Below are 19,829 nucleotides of genomic sequence, written 5' to 3' on the forward strand. Positions count from 1 at the left end.
AAGAGGTTTAGGGTGAATCCCAAGAATCTTAATTTTACCAAGTGTCCTCAGGCAATTCTCATTCAATATCTGCTGACTACACTCAGTTAAGGATGCTAAAAGCAGTCATTGGGAATTTAAAAATTCATGAAAGAAGTTCCCAGATGAGAAGTTTAGGGTCTCTGGAGGAGACAGAGCTGAAATGAAATCCTGAAGCAGAGATTGGAATATAATTAATTTATATTACAATACTGAGCATCTAGCATGGTCATGTCTTCCTGTTTCAGGTTACCAGGGTCCTATCAGCTGTACCAGACAAGCAAAGAGTGTCCAAGAACAACTCTCCCCACAGTCTCATCAGCTGACGAAGAAAGAGCTCAGCTTTTGTTGGGAATACTCAGGACTGACTGGGTACTGATACACATTTTCCCCTTTGTGTGGTAAGTCTATGAGCAAGAAATAGCTCCCTCAAGTCCTTTGGCTGTCCAGCTGTGGGTTTTGTCTCTGGCCAGTTTGAAGTTCCATTCCTGGGAGAGGAAAGATGGCCTGAGAGATCCTGTCCTCTTCCAAGCTCTTAAGAAAATCCAGGCATGTCAGTGCTGGGGCCAGAAATGGATCGGTGAAGGGGAGGGAGGTGATTGCAGGGTTCTACAAAAAAGCACATCAGAGAAAGAATCCATCACACATAGACACAAAAGTTTTTAGAATATTCTGTCACTGTTATTCTTAACATGGTAGAATCAGCTATGACATTAAAACATATATATATATATGTATGGTAGACTCAGCACCTGAAACCAGGTAGACTGGCTCTAGAGTCCTTCTATTTACTATTAAACTGCACTACCAAAAAACCAAACCCATTGCCCTTAAGTCAATTAAACTGCACTAAAAGTACTTAAAAAAAAAAAAAAAAAAAAAAACAGCTGTCCCTGTGGTGTCTTCTGACTCATAGCAACCCTATGGGACAGAGTAGAATTACCCCATTGGGTTTCTAAGGATTGGCTGGTGAATTCAAACTGCTGACTAAATACAGTTAACTATTAAGCTATACTATACTAAACTGAAGAGTAAGTTCATAATTTTGTCAATGAGTTACCGTATTCTGATAAATCCTTGCATTCAGATAATTAAATTCATAAATACTGTCTTAGTTTCTTAGTACTGCTGTAACAGAAATACCACAAGTGAGTGGTTTTAAAGAACAGAAATTTATTTTGTCATCGTTCAAGAGGCTGAAAAGTCCCCAGCTTTAGGGGGAGGCTCTCTGTTGGCTCTAGGGGGAAGATACTTGCCTCAGCTTCTGTAACTCAGGCATTCCTCGGTTCCTTGGCGATCTCCCTTACCATCTCTCTTTCCCCCATTTGTGCTTGCTTGCTCTGTGCATAATCTGCCTTTTTTTAATATCTCAAAAGCCATCAGATTTAAGACACACCCCACTCTGATATGGCCTTGGCAATACAACAAAGAAAATCCTATTCCCAAAGGGATCACATCCACAGGCACAGGAGACAGGATTCCAACACATATTTTGGGAGGACACAATTCAATACACAACAAATACTGACTTATAAACTAGGATGTGGTTGTAGCCAGCCTCTAAGATGGCCTCCAATGCCCTTTACCTCCTGGTATCCAGGACTTGGTGTAGTCCTTTCCCACACTGAATCAGGGCTGGTCCTGTGTGGGCAATGGAATACAATACAAGAGAATACAGTGGAATTGATGGTGTGTGTCTTCTGAGGCTTGGTTATAAAAGTCATTGCAGCTTCATGTGCTCAGTGGGTAGCTGGATACCTCGCTGTGAGGACACTCAAGCAGACCCATGGAGAGACACACCTGGGAAGAAACTGAGGCCTCTTGGTTGCATTCAGGTCCGACCTGTCAACCATGTGACTGTGTTACATTACAAGCAGGTCCTCCCACCTCAGTCAAATCTCCAGATGATTGCAGTCTTAGGCAAAATCTGACTGAAATTTCAGGAAAGCTTCTCCTAAATTTCTGACTCACAGAAAATATTAGAGATAATAAATAATCTTTTTTTTTTTTAAGCCCAAAGCCAACCCCGTTGCTATCGAATCCTACTCACAGTGACCCTTCAGAACAGGAGAGGACTGCTCCTTAAAGTCTCTAAGGAGCAGCTGGTGGATTCGAAATGCTGCCCTTTTAGTTAGCATCTAAACTCTTAACCACTGTGCCACCAGTGTTCCTCTTTTAAGCCAGTAAGTATTAAAGTGATTTGTTACGCGACCATCGTAATCACATTTTAGTTTTTGAAAGTGGGGTGCTAGTAACAAATACAGCAAAATGTGGCAGTGGTTTAGGGATGAGCTGATAGGTGCAAGTTGGAAGAGCCTCAAAGCCACTGTTACCAGAAGGCCGGTAAGGGCTTAACAGGGCAGATTAACCAGTAAGCAAGGTACACATGGGCTTAATTGGGTTTATTTACTAATCTGTAGTGCACAATTTCATACAGTGTGGCGAAAAACAGGTGAAATTGTGCACTACAGATTAGTAAGTAAGCGCAAGTAAGCCTGTGCATACTTTGCTTATTTGGTAATCTGTCCCTGGGCTTAAATATAAAAAGAAAACATTATTTGAACTTGGAAGAAATAAGATTCTTTTAATGAAGTGGTAGAAACATTAGGAACCTTGCTGCCTGCAGTATACTGGAATGTAGAAAATAAACCAATGAACTGGACAATTTAGCTAAAGAGATTCCCAGACATAATTTTGGAAGTGCTGCTTAGCAACTTATTGCAGTTTATAATAAACTGTAAGAGGAAAGAGGTAAGTTAAAGGAAGAACTATTTTAAATACAAATGAAGCAGAGCTTGTTGGATTTGAAAGGGAAACCATTATTTCCAGTCTGTCCAGATGGCAAATGATGCTAAAATTAAGAAATGACTTTCAGGCAAAAATCAGATCTAGAGCACTGTTAGAAAAATATAGTCCAAAGAGGGAGTCAAAGATGTAACTGCAAAATCCTTTGTTAAAACCCAGAATGACGTAAGGTGGTACTCAAACAGAAAAACAACCCTCAGAGGATCTTAAGGGCATACCTTAAGATCCTGTCCATTAAATAATAGTTCTACAGATCTTAAGGGTATGGTCAACCCAAAAGGAAGCCCAGCATAGAGAAGGATTTATTTTCACAAGGACTGTGGATGGAGCTTTTGTTTACCACAGGATTGGTAAACTTTTTCTGGAAGGGCCATATACTAAATATTTCAGGTTTTTCGGGCTGTACAGTCTCTGTCACATCTAGTCAACTCTGCTGTTGTAGCACGAAGGCATTCATACTAACTGAATGAACATGGTTTTGTTCCAGTACAATTCTACTTATAAAAACAGATATTTGGCAAGATTTGGCCTATGGGCCATAGTTTGCCAATCTAAAGGAAGAAACTCCAATAACATTCATAAAATCACAAGCTTTTAAAGAGAATTGTAATCCTAAAAGGGATACACTACCATCAAGTCTATTCCAACTCATAACAACCCTATAGGACAGAGTAGAGCTGCCCCGTAAGGTTTCCAAGGAGCAGCTGGTGGGTTTGAACTGCTGACCTTTGAGTTAGCAGCTGAGCCTTTAACAACTACATCACTGGGGCTCCACAAAAAAAAGGTATAGAACAGTACAAAATGAAAGAAGGACTTTGGACTTAGAATATTGTGGGAAGGAAGCAAACTAAGAAAATTACACAGCTGCAGGCGCCAGAAATTTCCTATTATGAAGAAGGGTAAGTCAGCTCCGAACGTGGACCCAAGAGCCATGGAGAATCACTTCCAGACAGCATTACTGAATCCCAATCAAGCACTAGCATCATGTGCCCGGTTGGATTCCAGAATTGCTGTTGACCAGTATGTCTGTTGTTTTCGCCCCTTTTGAAAGAGTGTGTGTGTTGTGCGTAATGAGGTGATACTATGCCTGTTCCGCCATCTTATGCTGACTGTGTGGGACACAGGTAACTTGTATCTTAAGTACATAGTTGTTCAAATAAAGAAGAACTTTACTTGATGATACTACTCTAGGAATTTCATCCACATCTTCACTTGATTTATATGATGCAATCTTGGACTTGCTCAAGGTCACACTGCTGATAAATGGTAGAGCCAGCACCAGAACTCAGGGAGACTGGCTCTAGATTCGTTCTATTAAGGGACTAAGACCATATTTATGAATTTAGTTATCCGAATTCAAGGATTAATCAGAATATGGTAATCTACTGACAAAATTATGAACTCGCTCTTCAGTTTAGTGTAATATAGTTTAACTATACTTGTAGTGCAGTTTCATAGTTTAATGTTATAAAGGAATCAGACTTGAAGGAGGGGGGTGACTGTATTTTTCGTGTAGGAGAGATGCAATCATTGAGGACCAAAAGTCAGAGAAAAATGAGAATTAAATCCAGGATGTTGCTCCTGATAGTCACTCACTCACTGAATAAACAAATTAAATGAAAGTTTATGATAAGACAGACCCACTTCTACGCATTGGGAATATAATGTTTCTCAAAACCAAGTGAGGCTGTTGTCCAGCCGACAGCTTATTGTCTAGTGACATCCTTGACATTAGAGCAGCTTCCCAAGGGATGATGTTCTTCTTAGCCCAGGTCTTGTTCTATAGCAGAAACGTTCATTGGTTCTTGCTGAGGCCCAGGTTTATCTTCTTGTTATGTCTCAAGAAAATCAATGGGACAAAAACTGAGATATACAGTTTTGCGAAATAACGTGTGACTTCCACCTGCTTACTGTGAGGCTCTGTGGCTTAGTTGGTTAAAGCGCCTGTCTAGTAAACAGGAGATCCTGGGTTCAAATCCCAGCAGGGCCTATATTTCTTGTGGGAAGGTTAAACGGAGGAAAGCTTGATTTTTTATCTGATGAAGCCTCTAATATTCAAACCTTGAGTCATAATATGTCTGAGGTACTTTGTAGAGGAGGGTTAGAGATGGGAGTTAAAAAATTATTCATGATGAATTACCAAAGTCTGTGCCAGAGGCCCATCACCTAGAGTCAAATTATAAGTTTTCTAATTTTAAACTTTTGTAGCTACTTTCCACACCTCCTAAGAAACTTACAGTTCCACTTAACATTTTTGCTTTTAGTACAATTCAAAATGAAGGTAAGAAAAAAGAGGTAAGGCATACATACTGTATCTACTGAGTGCTATAATAACTGCTTCTTCTTGTATGATTGTAGGCTCTAGAACATCAACAAATATTTTGAGAAGTAGAATAACATGATGATATCTTAAAATAGAGTAAAAAGAATGATTAGTGATAAAACATACAAAAATACTTAACAATTGAGACTGGAGGCAAATGAGACCTGAAGTCTAGGATCATTTCTTAGATTAACATAAAAAGGTAGAAAAAATTGATCACCCTGGACTAGAGTTTCTATATTTTACTTGCTTTTTTCTTTTGATATTTTAGGGCATGTCTTCAAAGTATTTATCACATTGTACAAATGCATCCCCTCATCCTTAATAAAGTACACAACATTCCTTGTCAAGCAAGCATTGGCACTGTTTGTTGTTTCTTGCTCCTGCCTGTCGTGAATGTTTCAACTGGATGATTGCTTCTCTTGTGAGCATTTGGGAGAAAAACCAGTTATATAATTTCTTTATGAAATTATAAAGAATTTCTAGACGGCTATAGCAGAGCACTAAATTAAGTGAAGCGTCCTTGGGAACGCATAGGTTACTCCACTATGAAGCTAGACCTGTTTCTTGGAAGGTTGGATTTTAAAGGACACCTTAAAATGGGATGGAATCTAAAGCAATGGTCAGTGATATCAAGTACCTATAGAATGCTTGAGAACTTAAAAGTACTAAATAGGGAACTATTGATACACTATAAGAGTAATTCTTAAAGCTATGGACTTGGTTAGTCTCTCCAACTGTTATCCTTGAGACCCTGGTTTCTAAAGAGCCAATCTTTGTCATTAGTGGGTGAATGCCAGGGTGCATTGGACTGGACAGAGAAACAGCATAGGACAGTCCAGAGGAAGAGATCTTGAAGTCAAATTTCTAAGAGCCTGCCTGAGGTTTCCAGGCCCGGAATGTTTGAAGGATTTGGGTCACTGGGGAAAAGGCCTTCTTTGGTCTTGAGTCGTGTTTGATATTGATGGTTTTGAGGTGAAAATAAACATGGTGCAGATATGAAAATGTTCAGAAGGAGGAGACAATTTTAACTTTACTGAACATGGGACATCCTGTAAACATCCGTTTGATTCTTCGGAGGCATCTACTATCTTCTTGGTAGTTTCCGTTAGTGTAGTGGTTAGCATGTTTGTCTTACACGTGAAAAGTCCCTATTTCAAATCCAGGCAGAAGCAAGTCGTTTTCTTAGGATAAATAATGGCTTCCTTAATGCCATATGGACGTCGGTGATGCCCAAAACAGTCAAGTAGTAAATTTTTTTACTATCGTGTGCAAGCGTGAAGTGTAGATAACTAGGTAATCAGTAAGTAAAGACTAGTTGTACCATTTCTTCATGACCCAGCTTATTCTTTTCTCAAACAACTCCTCCTCTTCTCAGTTCCCATTAAATGTAACCTGGCATGGGCTCGTCCTAGACCTCTCCTTCTATTTATACCCTAGTCTCCTGTTGTCTTGGAGAGTCCATGCGGCTCTCTCCTCTAGATCCACTGTGCGAAGAGACCAGGTATATTTGGTACTGCGGTATTGCGAATTGGATACATTTTGGGTAATAGATTTGAATGGATCCTGTTGAAAAAGGTAGAAGGTGTGGATGTAAAAGTTGACCACAGGAGGTGTTTCCGTCAGCTTCCAAACCCAAGACCTTTCCATGTGAGATGAGCACAATAACCACTACACTAGGGAAATGCCTCGCTACCAAATGCTACTCTAGTAGACCCAGTCTAAATGTCCTTTATTCATAAGGGCCCATTGCTAAAAATCGTGTAGCCTCTCCATTCAGGCATGCTACTGAGTCATTGTCTACAACTGCACTTTAAAATTGATCCAAATCAAGCACCATGAGGAGATTGGCAGCGTCCAACACCAAAGAGTTGTTAAGTACTGTAAGTAATTTCTCTGAGCATTATACTAAAACCATGACCACAGTCAGAAACATCTCATACATCTTGGAGCTGACCAGGTGTAATGAATTGAATTGTGTCTCCCCACAAAATATGTGTCAACCTGGTTAGGTCATGTGTGGTTGTCCTCCATTTTGTGATTTTCCTATGTGTTATAAATCATAATCTCTGCCTGTGGTTAAAAGGATTAGGGTGGGATGTAACATTCTTGCTCAGGTCACCTCCCTGATCCAATGTAAGAGTCTCCCTGGGGTGTGGCCTGAACCACCTTTTATCTCTCAAGAGATAAAAAGGAAGGGAAAACGAGCAGAGAGCGGACCTCATACCACCAAGAAAGCGGTGCTGGGAGAAGAGCACATCTTTTGGACCTGAGGTTCCTGTGCTGAGATGCTCCCAGTCCAAGGGAAGACTGATGCATCATAAATGCCTTACTCCAGAGCCACAGAGAGAGAAAGCCTTTTCCTGGAACTGATGCCCTGAATTTGGATTGTTGCCTGCTAGACTGTGAGAGAATAAATTTCTCTTTGCTAAAGCCATCCACTTGTGGTATTTCTGTTGTAGCAGCACTAGATGACTAAGACACCAGACTTGATATTTATTTCTTGACATGATCAGGGAGACACTGGAGCTCATCCACCTGCATCTCTCAGAATTTCCTCCCACCTTGTCACAGCATCAAAATCATGTAAAGTTCTGCTGAATTTACCTTCCAATTCTATGAAATATCCTTTCCCTCTTTTCTTTACAGGTATCTAGTTCTGGCCCTTGATATTGTTCTTCGCTACTTTCCACACAGCTCCCAGGCTTGATTCTCTAAATCTATTCTGAGCATAAATTGAAATCAAAAAAGTCATTGCCCTTCTTAATATCCCCCAAACACAAACCTTTCTTATTTTCTAATATATGCACCTAAAGTTATAATTTTTTTATCTAAGAACTGTTTTTTAGCAGGTATCCACAAATTTCAATACATACTACTTCCATTATTTTTCCTATCAAACTATTTTTTATAATTACCTTTCTAATTCCTCTTTTGACTTATGAATTATTTAGAAGTGTGATGTCAATTTCCCAACATTTGGAGATTTCCCTGTTTTCTAGCTTAGTTCTATCTTGGTTAGAAAACACTTTATTATTTCAGTCCTTTAATATATGGTGAGATTTTAATTGTCCATTAAGGCCCAATTTTTGTGAATTTTCCATGTGCACTTGAAAACAATGTGTATTCTGTAGTTGGGGAGGATATCTTATAAATGTCAAGGAGATCAAGTTGTTAGGTTAAGAGAGTAGTTCGAATCTTCTATTCCATATTGAATTTTTTATATCTGCTTGTTGTATCATTTGCTAAGAGAAATATGTTAAAGTAAGTATGGATTTTTCTACTTTTTAATTCAGTTTTTTTGTTTTTTTACTTTTAATTTTGAAATAAGTACAGATTCACAGAAAGTTGCAAAGATAATACAGAGGAGTCCCTTGTATCTTTCGCCCAGTTTCTACCAATAGTTACACGTTACAACTCCAAGTTCAATATTAAAATCAGGAGTTAAACTTTAATACAATGCAACGTGTGTGCATAGTTCTGTGTCATTTTATCACATGTGTAGATTCATGTAACAACCACCAGAGTCAATATGCAGAACTATTTCATCACCACAAAATCCCTTTCCTTTATAGTCACACACACACACACACACACACATACACACACACACACACCCTCCACCATTTCTAACATTTGGCAACCAGTAATTCCATTTCCGTCTATATAATTTTATCATTTAGTGAATGTTTTATAAATGGAATCATACAGTATGTGACCTCTGATGCTATTGTGATTTTCTTTTTTAACTCAGCCTAATGCCCTTGAGACTATGCAAATTGTTTTGTGTATCAAGGTTTTTATTGCTGAGTTGTATTCCATGTTATATATGATCCACAGTTTTCTTAACCATTCACCTATTGAGGTACTAATTCAGTTGTTTCCAATGATTTGCTATTACAAATCTGCTATGAACAGTTGTTCTGGTGTATTTTGAGGCTTTTTTTTTTTTTGGTTGTTAGATGATACACATTTAGCATTAAGTTGCTCTTTTATAAAATGTCAATTTTCCATGACTATGAAATACTGCTTTTATCATCATGTAATATCTGTGGTAATACTTTTTTTTTTTTTTACAGTCTATGTTTTTTTTTTACGGTAAAACAGCCTTATCAACTTTTTTGTTTATCCTTTGAGGGTTTATCTTTCTTTATCTTTTCATGTTACATATGTCTTCTGATTTTTTCTTTTCATTTTTCTCTCTTTTTCTTCAGTTTAGATAACTTCTCTTGGTCTGTCTTCAAGTAACTGCTCTTTTCTTTCGCTATAAGCAGTTGGCCTTAAAGCCCATTCAATAAATTATGAATTTCAATATTTCAATTTTCAGTTCTACTGATTTTATTTTTTTTCTTTTGATATCTTCCTTGTTTTTATTCATTTTGTTCATCTTTTCTTCTATTTTCTGTGTCGTGTTTATAACAGTTATTGAAGTCCTTGTTAGTTAATTTCAGGTCATTTTCAGGTCTACTTCTATTGTCTGTGCTTTTGTATATTTAGTCATATTTTCATGTTTTTTTGCATATTACAATTTTCAATTGCATGTCAGGTATTGTGTATAAAAATCAAAGATCAAAAAGATAAAATTTATATTACTTTCTCCCTGAGAAAATAGACTTTCTTTTGTCAGGTCTTTAGTGTAAGAAAAAGTACAGGCGCACCTCCTGAGGTGAAGGAAATATTCTATATCTTGACCTTGGTCTGTTACACACACACATGCACACTCGTAAGTATATATTAATCTTGCAGTGGATTGAATGATGCCCCCAAAAGATACGACTACTTCCTAACCTATGAATGTGACCTTATTTAAAAAAACAGTTTGCAGGTGGAATTAAGGAAATGGAGATGAGATCACCCTGGATTATCTGGGAGAACCCTAAATTCAGTGACATGTGTCTTTATGATAGACAGAAGATGAGAAGACACACCCATAAGAGAAGGCCTTGTGAAGATGGAGGCAGAGATTGGAGCAACCACCACAAGCTAGATGAAGCAAGGAAGGATTCTCCCCTAGAGCTTCCAGAGAGAGTGCAGCCATGCCAACACCTTGATTTCAGACTTTAGGAGTCCAGAATTGTAAGAGAATAAACTTCTCATGTTTTAAGCTATCGGGTTTATGATAATTTGTCATGGCAGCCCTAGAAATTTTATAAAAATTTGTACACTTAAGATACGTGCATTGTACTGCATGTACATGACATCTTAATTTAAAACAAAAAACCTAGGTAATGTCTACATTAAGGTTAATCATTCATTGAGTAAAAAATAAACTTCTGTCATTAAATTCACGTTAAAATATCATTTTCTTTCTGTGGATGCACTTCTCCAGCCTTGCCCATCTGGTTCATTTATTCCCAACTGGTCTCAATCCTTTCCACTTTTTGCTGCAATCTAGAACTCCTTGATGTTCCCTCCAAACCTCTCACCTCCATTCTATCTCCAGTGCTGGAGTCCTCACTCATCTTGTTCTCTCTACACTCAACTCACTTTGTTTTATCTAGTAATTAATGACCTTATCTGTGTATCTTCCCCTAATAATTAGGACTGGGGGTGATGCCCCTTCTCAGTTCTCCTGTTATCCTGTCTTTTGGATATTTGTTTCTGTTGTTTCACTTAGCAATTTAATGATAATTAGCCACTCGTGCAATTTTTAATAAATGATTAATTTATAGGCTACTTTCTAGACTCTCAGTTCCTTCACACAACTTGAATCTCCCTTCAGTACCAAGCATGGGATTGGGCACATAGTAGGCTTTTCAGTAATTTATTTAAAATAAACAAAAATATATGCATATAATAGAAAGGCAACTTGTGTTGCAGACCTGATCTCAGAGGCTAATTGGGAAATATTGGGCTGTTAACAATAGTCCTTCAGCAGGGTCTTAGGACTTTGTCAGGGAAGTCACTCTCCTTTTGGCAACATTTTCAAGACTGATGAGTAGGTTCAAGCACCATCTCTTCGCTGAACAACTTTATAGGTGTTTGCACGTTGTGGGAAAGGAGCAAATTTTCTATCTAGGAGTGTGTTCGTGTGGGGCGCAGATGCGGGGACAGCAATGTAATTGATGAAATGAGTTGAAAAACTAATAGCCAAATACATCCCTAAAATCATCCTTAAATCATGCATTTAAACAGATGATCACTAGGTGTGAAATAGATATAATCCAGAGCTACAAATGTGAATGATACAAAATCAAAATTTCTGAATAGACGTTTCCACGCTGGAGCATGCGGCAGTATGATCTTAAATTCTAAGCAGAAATACACTCAACGTGTTTCCGTAGTGTAGTGGTTATCACGTTCGCCTAACATGCGAAAGGTCCCCGGTTCGAAACCGGGCGGAAACAAAAGCAGAGTATCTTAAGCCCGTATTTTGCATCTTGAGATCGTGAATTTCGCGAACGCCAACATGCGTGCTCTCTTTGTCCCGATCCTCACTGAGGCCCGTGTCCTCCCGCCTGTCCCCAAGTTGCTGGCTCCACTTCCGCTGAAGCTTCGCGTGTTCTGAGCAGCCCGGTTGGTGGCGACCTGAGTACAGAACAGGACTTTGCTTGTGCAGCGCGGGTGGTACTTGCTCCTTTGGAGTACCAACGGCGGGGCACGGGGGTTGTAAAGGATTTTATCTCAGGGATTTCAAGAAGGAACAGGGTTTCACTTTGAGCCCAGCGGGGAATTGAAAACTCCATTCTCTGCTCTTCATAGCTCAAGCGCAGAAGGGATATTCCACGAAATAGGTAAAGTGGGCCTTACGTGGACTGGGCAGTTATCACAGAAACTGTCCGGAGTATTAAAAAAAAAAAAGGATCTAGTCCCTAGCTCATATGGAAGCCGAATTCTTAATCCGGCGTCAATAAGAGAAGGCTCTGATCAACTAATTTGTTTTCTCTTTTACAACGCAAGCATTGTCATTAGCGTCCCTCTAACAAAACAGACAATTCCCTAACTCTTCTTATTTCCCCCTTTCTTAATCCACCCCTTGCAACCCACCCAGTTTCAATAAGCTAACCATCCTAATGGAGAGTTTTTAACAACAAAACCAAACAGCAGCAGCAAAAGCCTCTCAAGAGTCGAAAAAACTTGGCAAAGAGAATGCTCCAGCAGATTCTTGGGTGTATTTTTCGGAAGGCTGAATTTCTATCAGAAGGCCAACACTTGCTCACAGCCCATTGACAGGCTTAATACCCATGAACTTGAAACATCACACTACACACACACACACACACACACACACACACACACACACAAAGAGTCCTCTCTTTCCTGGGAACGAGCAAAATTGCTGTAGGCCCAAGGCAAAAGCTGTATTTCTGCCTCCTCCAGTCTGCCCGACAAGTCGGGGCTACTTGAAATTGTACTAACAATTAAGACACGATCATAAACTAAGAGTCTTACCCACATTTTGGGTACTGGGCTTTTTCAGGAGAGAATTACTGAGAAATACACAAAGTTCCTCTTGCAGAAAATTTTAAGATTCTATAAAACAAATTTCCCCACGTTACTGTGAAACTCTAAAAAGGGCAGCCCCACAAAAGATTATAACATTACAGAAAAAAAAAAAAAATTTAGGTCCTTGATAGCAAAAAAAAAAAGTATTAATAGCAAAGAATGCATTAAACTTGAAAAGCTCCCTACATCTGAAATACCTTCTCTCCTTCTGCCCCTCTAGTTTACTCATTATTTCAGTTTTTCCTCAAAGGTTATCTTCCCCTGGGACAATTTTTCATGCCATGTGAGTTAGATGTCCTTCACTGTTTCCTTTTATGATGATAAAAATAGTATACATGAATTCGTACATGGGCTAACGATAAAATCTTAGTCTTGAAAATCTAGGTTTTAGATTTTGCAGCACTGGCATTAAATGAGTTTATTCCTGTATAACCTTTTAACTACCCATTTCTGTTAATTAGTTTTGAGTCATAGTGACCCTACAGGGCAGAGTAGAACTGCCCCCATAAGGTTCCCTAGGCTGTAATCTTTATGGAAGCCAACTTCGGAGCTGCTGGCTGGTTCAATCTTCCAAGCTCTTAACCAGTGTGACACCAGGGATCCTTACCTTTTAATTAGTACTCAGCAATTCTACTTCTAAGAATGTTTTTCAGTAAAATTCCAGCTCAGCTCCATCCCAGTTGATGTCACCAAGGTTAGTCATTGTAATAATTCGAGGTAGCAGAGAGTTGGAGACAACCTGGATGTCCATCACCAGAACCAGTAAATGCACTGTAATGGCTACAAACGCTATACTGTGCAGCAGTCACAACTAATGAGGCAGATGTATATGTAGCAAGATGAAAACAGTGTCAAGTGAACACTAATAAAAAACAGATCAGGGTCAACAGCACAATAGCAAATTTAAAAGTCACACAGGTACACATAAAACAGATGAGTGAGGCAGCTGCTGAATGATTAAGCCATGGAGAAAAGCAGAGAATTATCACTGGGTGCCCCTCAGGGCATCCTGTGCTGAAGTCTCTCTGAGCCAAGCATTCCCTCGCAAAAAGTGCAGGTGGTCTCCTTGGGATGCTGGTTTCTAAAGGGCCAATCTTTGTAATCAATAGGTGAATGCTGGAGTGCATTGGATGGGCAGAGAAATGGCATAGGAGGATCGTTAACATCTCAGAGGTAAGATTTACAACACATGTGAAAATGACATCAGATGACAAAAGGGTGGGCAATCACACAATACTGGAATCACAGACTAGCCAAGTTGACACATATTTTAGGGGGACACGATTCAATCTGTAATGATACATAACAACCATCGGAGTCACTTTTACTCTCACCTTGGATTTGGGCTTCCTTAATGCCAGACAGGTGTCGTTAATGCACAAAATAGTTGGATAGTGGTTTTTTGTTGTTGTTCATTTTACTAATTGTTGTAAATGGGAACTGTCAAATATTGAGACAGTTGGTAAGTGAGGAGTAGTTGTACCATTTTTTCCTGACCCAAGTTATTCTTTTTTCAAACAACTTTTCCTCTTTACAGGTCCTATTAAATGTTACCTGGCGTGGGCTCTTTCAGGGTGGTTATACCTCCCCTCTTTTATGTCCTATTCTCCTGTTGTCTTTGAGACTCCCTGTGGCTCTCTCCTTTAGGTTTGCTGTGGGAAGTGACCAGGTGTATTCAGTACTGCAATATTCTGCACTGGATACATTTTGGGTAATTGATTTGAATGGATCCTGTTGAAAAAGGTAGAATGTATCAAAGTAAAAATTGATTGCAGGAAGTGTTTCCCTCTGCTTCTAAATCCAAGACCTTTCCATGTGACATGAGCACGATAACCACTACCCTAGGAAAACTCCTTGCTAGCCAATGCTGCTCTAGTAGACCCAATCTAAGTGTTCTGTATTCATCGGGGCCTGTTCCTAAAAATCATATAGTCTTCTCTCTATTCAGTCAGTGTCTACAATTGTGCTTTAAAATTGGTCTGAAACAAGCATCGCACCAAGATTCCCAGTGTCCAACACCCAGGAATTGTTAAGTACTGCCTTTAACTTCACTGCGCTTTATAGCAAAGTTATGACCACAATCAGAAAAATTTCAAACATCTTGGAGCTGACCAGACTTGATGTTTATTTCTTGACATGATCACGAAGACACTGGAGTTCATCAACCTGCATCTCTCAGAATTCACTCCCACCTCCTCACAAATCATTGTAAACTCCTGCTGAGTTTACCTTCAAACTCTGTGAAACATCCTTCCCGTCTTTTCTTTATGGGTTCTAACTTCTGGCCCTTGATATCTGTTCTTCACTACTTTCCACACAGCTCTCAGGCTTGGCTCTCAGAATCTACTGAGCCTAGCTTGAAATGCAGAACTTCACATCCCTTCTTAAAATTCCCCAAACGCAAACCTTTCTTATCTTCTAATATATGCATCTAACGTTATAATTTTCTCATCAAGAACTGTTTTTAGCAGCTATTCAGAAATTTTCGATAACTTCTACTTTCAATATCTTTCCTTTCGGACTATTTTTTCTGACTTCCTTTTTGATTCCTCTTTTGGCTCATGGGCTATTTAGAAGTGTGATGTTAATTTCCCAACATTGGGAGATTTTCCTGTTTTCTAACTTAATTCTATGTGGATTAGAAAACACTTTATTATTTCAGTCCTTTAACATGTAGTGAGATTTTAATTGTCCATTAAGGCCCAGTTTTTGTGAATTTTCCATGTGCACCTAAAAAGAACGTGTGTTCTATATTTGTTGGATATTGTCTTATAAATATCTACTAGATCAATTTGTTAGGTTAAGAGAGTAGTTCAGATCTTCTATTCCACTTTGAATTTTTTATATCTGCTTGTTTTTTTTTTTTTAATTTTTTTTGTTGTTATGTCATTTGCTAAGATAAATATATTAAAATCAGTTTGGATTTTTGTATTTTTAGTTCTTCTTTTTGGTTTTAATCTTGAAATAATTACTGATTTACAGAAAGTGCAAAGATAGTACAGAGGAGTCCCTTGTACCTTTTGCCCAGTTTCCACAAATAGTTACATCTTACAACTTACTCTAACCACAATATTAAAACAAGGACTTAAACATTAAAAACAATACAATGTGTATGCATAGTTCTGTCATTTTATCTCATGTGTAGATTCATATAACCACCACCACAGTCAACATACAGAACTATTTCATCACTACAAAGATCTGTATCACGCTATTCCTTTATGGTCACGCACACACCCTCCACCATTTCTGACATTTTGCAGCCAGTAATCCCTTTTCCATCTCTATAATTTTATCCTTTAGTGAATGTTTTATAAATGGAATCATACAGTATGTGACCTTTGATGTTGCTGGTTTTTTTTTTTTTTTTTTTAATTCAGCCTAATGCCCTTGAGACTATCCAAATTGTTGCGTGTTTCAAAATTTTGTGGCTTTTTATTGCCAGGTTGTATTCCATGATATGTATCAACCGGTTTTCCTTTAATTGTGCATTAGGTGAAACTTTACAGGTGAAGTTTATCTCTCATACAAAAATTTACACACATACTGTTACGTGACACTAGTTGCAATCCCTATAATGTGACAGCACACTCCTTCTTTCCACCCCGGGTTTGCCGTGTCCATCCAACCATATCCTGTGCCCTCCTGCCTTCTCATCCTGCCTCTGGACAGAAGCTGCCCATTTGATCTCACGTATGTGCTTGACGTGGAACCAGGGATACCATTGCTGATGTCAGATGGATCCTGGCTGAAAGCAGAGAATACCAGAAAGATGTCTACCTGTGTTTTATTGACTATGCTAAGGCATTCGACTGTGTGGACCATAACAAATTATGGATTATATTGTGGAGAATCGGAATTCTGGAACACTAAATTGTGCTCATGAGGAAGCTGTACATGGATCAAGAGGCAGTTGTTCAAACAGAACAAGGGAATACTCCATGATTTAAAGTCAGAAAAGGTGTGAATCGGGGCTGTATGCTTTCACCATACCTACTCAATCTATATGCTGAGCAAATAATCCAAGACGCTGGACTATATGACGAAGAACGGGGCATCAGAATTTGAGGGAAACTCATAAACAACTTGCATTATGCAGATGATACAACCTTGCTTGTTGAAAGTGAAGAGGACTTGAAGCACTTACTGATGAAGATCAAAGGCCACAGCTTTCAGTATGGATTACACCTCAACTAAAGAAAACAAAAATCCTTACAACTGAACCAATAAGCAACATCATGATGAATGAAGAAGAGATTGAGGTTGTCAAGGATTTTATTTTACTTGGATCCACAATGAACACCCATGGAAGAAGCAGTCAAAAAATCAAAAGACACATAGCATTGGGCAAACCTGCTGCAAAACACCTCTTTAAAGTGCTGAAAAGCAAAGATGTCACCTTGAGGACTAAGATGCACCTGACTGAAGCCATGGTGTTTTCAATCGCCTCATATACATGCAAAAGCTGGACAATGAATAAGGAAGACGGAAGAAGAACTGATGCCTTTGAATCGTGGTGTTGGTGAAGAATATTGAATATAACATAGACTGCCAAAAGAACGAACAAATCTGCCTTGGAAGAAGTACAACCAGAATTCTCCTTAGAAACAAGGATGGTGAGACTATGTCTCACATAATTTGGACATGTTTTATCAGGAGGGATCAGTCCCTGGAGAAGGACATCATGCTCAGTAAAGTAGAGGGTCAGCAAAAAAGAGGAAGACCCTCAACAAGATGGATTGACACAGTGGCTGAAACAGCAGGCCCAAGCAAAGCAATGATTGTGAGGATGGTGCAGGACCGGGCAGTGTTTCGCTCTGTTGTGCATGGGGTTGCTATGAGCCGGAACTGACTCAACAGCACCTAACAACAACAACAACAACAACAGATTGAATCAACTAGAGCAGCATTTGCTAGCAAGGAGTTTCTCTAGTGTAGTGGTTATCGTGCTCGTCTCACATGGAAAGGTCTTAGGTTTAGAAGCAGAGGAAAACACGTCCTGAAGTCAGCTTTTACATTGATACCTTCTACCTTTTTCAACAGGATCCATTCAAATCAATTACTGGACATGTATCCAATGCACAATATTGCAGTACCAAATGCACCTGGTCTCTTCCCACACCGAATCTAGAGGAGAGAGCCACAGGAACTCTCCAAGACAGCAGAAGGAAAGGGCATGTCTTAGTCATCTAGTGCTGCTATAATGGAAACACCACAAGTGGATGGCTTTAACAAAGAGAAATTTATTCTCTCACAGTCTAGTAGGCTAGAAGTCTGAATTCAGGGAGCCAGCTCCAGAGGAAGGCTTTCTCTCTCTGTCAGCTCTGGGGGAAGGTCATTGTCATCTGTCTTCCCCTGGTCCTAGGGGCTTCTCCATGCAGGAATCCCAGGTCCAAAGGATGTGCTCTGTTACAGGTGCAGCGCTCTTGGTGGCATGAGGTCTCCTGTCTCTCTGCTCTCTTCTCTCTCTTATAGCTCAAAAGAGACAGGCTCAAGACACAGTCCAATCTTGTAGACTGAGTACTGCCTCGTTAACGTAACTGCCGATAATTCTATCTCATCACCCCCACAGAGATAGGATTTACAACACATGGGAAAATCACATCAGATACAAAATGGTAGACAATCACACAATATTGGGAAACATGGCCTAGCCAACTTGATACACATATTTGCCCCGGGGACACACTTCAATCTATGACAGAGCATATAGGAGTAGAGGTATAACCACCCTAGTGGAGCCCATGCCAGGTAACATTTAATGGGATCTGGAAAGAGGAGAAGTTGTTTGATAAAGAATAACTTGGGTCAGGAAGAAATAGTACTACTACTCCTCACTTATCGAGTATCTCAGTATCTGACATTTCGCACTTAAGATCATAGGGAAAAAATTATTATCCGACTATTTTGTGGATTAACAAAGCCTGTTCAGCACAAAGGAAGACATCATTTGTCCTAAGAAAAAGACTTATTTCCATCTGGATTCGAACTAGGGACTTTTCATGTGTAAAACAAACATGTCAACCACTGCCCTACAGAAACTACCACATAGCTAGCAAATACCTCTGAACAATCAAATGGATGTTTGCTGGATGTCCCATGTTCAGTAAAGTAAGATTTGTCTGTTCCTTTTGAACTTTTTCATATCTTCAGTGTGTTTATTTTTTCCTCAAAATCATCAATATCAAACATGACTCAAGACCAAAGAAGGCCTTTTGCCCAATGACCCAAATCCTTCACAAATTCCTAGCCTGGAAACCACAGGCAAGCTATGAGGAATTTTATTTCAAGGTCTTACTCTCTACTGTTCTATGCTGTTTTTCTGTGTGTCCAACGCACTCCTGCGTTCAATGACTGATTACAAAGACTGGTCCTTTAGAAACTAGAATCCCAAGAGGACCACCTGTACTTTTTGCCAGGAAATGCTTGGCCCAGAGAGACTTCAGTGCAGCATGTCCTAATGGGTGGTCTGTGATAATCCTCTGCTTTTCCCCACTATGAGTTAGAAGCAACTCAGTGGCTCCTAACAACAACAACAACAACAACTGCAACAACATGTACTTGAACTAAGAAGCATGGTCTTCACGAGTATTATTTTATCTTTTATAGTCCAGTCTAATCTATGTCTGAAGAGTAGGCTTCAGAAATGGTTTTAGCTCTGGGTTAACAGAGTGTTTGGGGGCCATGGCTTCAGGGGTTTGTCCAAGCTCAGTCAGAACAAAGTCTGGTCTTTCTACGTGAATTTGAGTTCTGCTCCACACTTTTCTCCTGCTCCGTCAGAGACTCTGTTTTATTCCCTCTCAGGGCAGTCATTGGTGGTAGACACGTAACACCCAGTTCTTCTGGTCTCAGGCTGATGGAGTCTCTGGTTTATGTGGCCCTTTTGTCTCTTGGGGAATCCTGGTGGCGCAGCAGTTAAGAGCTATGGCTGCTAACCAAAAGGTCGGCTGTTAAAATCTGCAGGCACTCCTTGGGAACCCTATGGGGCAGTTCTACACTGTCCTATAAGGTCACTATGAGTTGGAATTGACTCAACATCAGGGTTTTTTTTTTTTGTCTCTTGGGCTAATATTTTTCTTGTGTCTTTGGTGTTCTTCATTTTCCTTGGCTCCATATGAGTTGGGACCAATTGATGCATCTTAGATGGCTGCTCACAAGCTCTTAAGATCCCAGATGCCACTCACCAAAGTCAGATGCAAAACATTTTCTTAATAAATTTTGTTATGCCAATTGACCT

At 39.4% G+C, this 19,829-nt stretch overlaps 2 non-coding genes across 2 annotated transcripts; both read left to right on the forward strand.

Moving 5' to 3' along the window:
• Positions 1-4,739: 4,739 nt before the first annotated feature.
• Positions 4,740-4,813, forward strand: TRNAT-AGU (transfer RNA threonine (anticodon AGU)). The gene has a single exon. It is a non-coding gene; the product is annotated as a tRNA-Thr (tRNA).
• A 6,607-nt stretch (positions 4,814-11,420) lies between these two features.
• On the forward strand, positions 11,421-11,493 carry TRNAV-AAC (transfer RNA valine (anticodon AAC)). Its single transcript has one exon. It is a non-coding gene; the product is annotated as a tRNA-Val (tRNA).
• The last annotated feature ends 8,336 nt before the right edge of the window (positions 11,494-19,829 follow it).

Source organism: Loxodonta africana, chromosome 1 (genome assembly GCF_030014295.1).
Source record: "Loxodonta africana isolate mLoxAfr1 chromosome 1, mLoxAfr1.hap2, whole genome shotgun sequence".
NCBI classification, from domain to species: domain Eukaryota; kingdom Metazoa; phylum Chordata; class Mammalia; order Proboscidea; family Elephantidae; genus Loxodonta; species Loxodonta africana.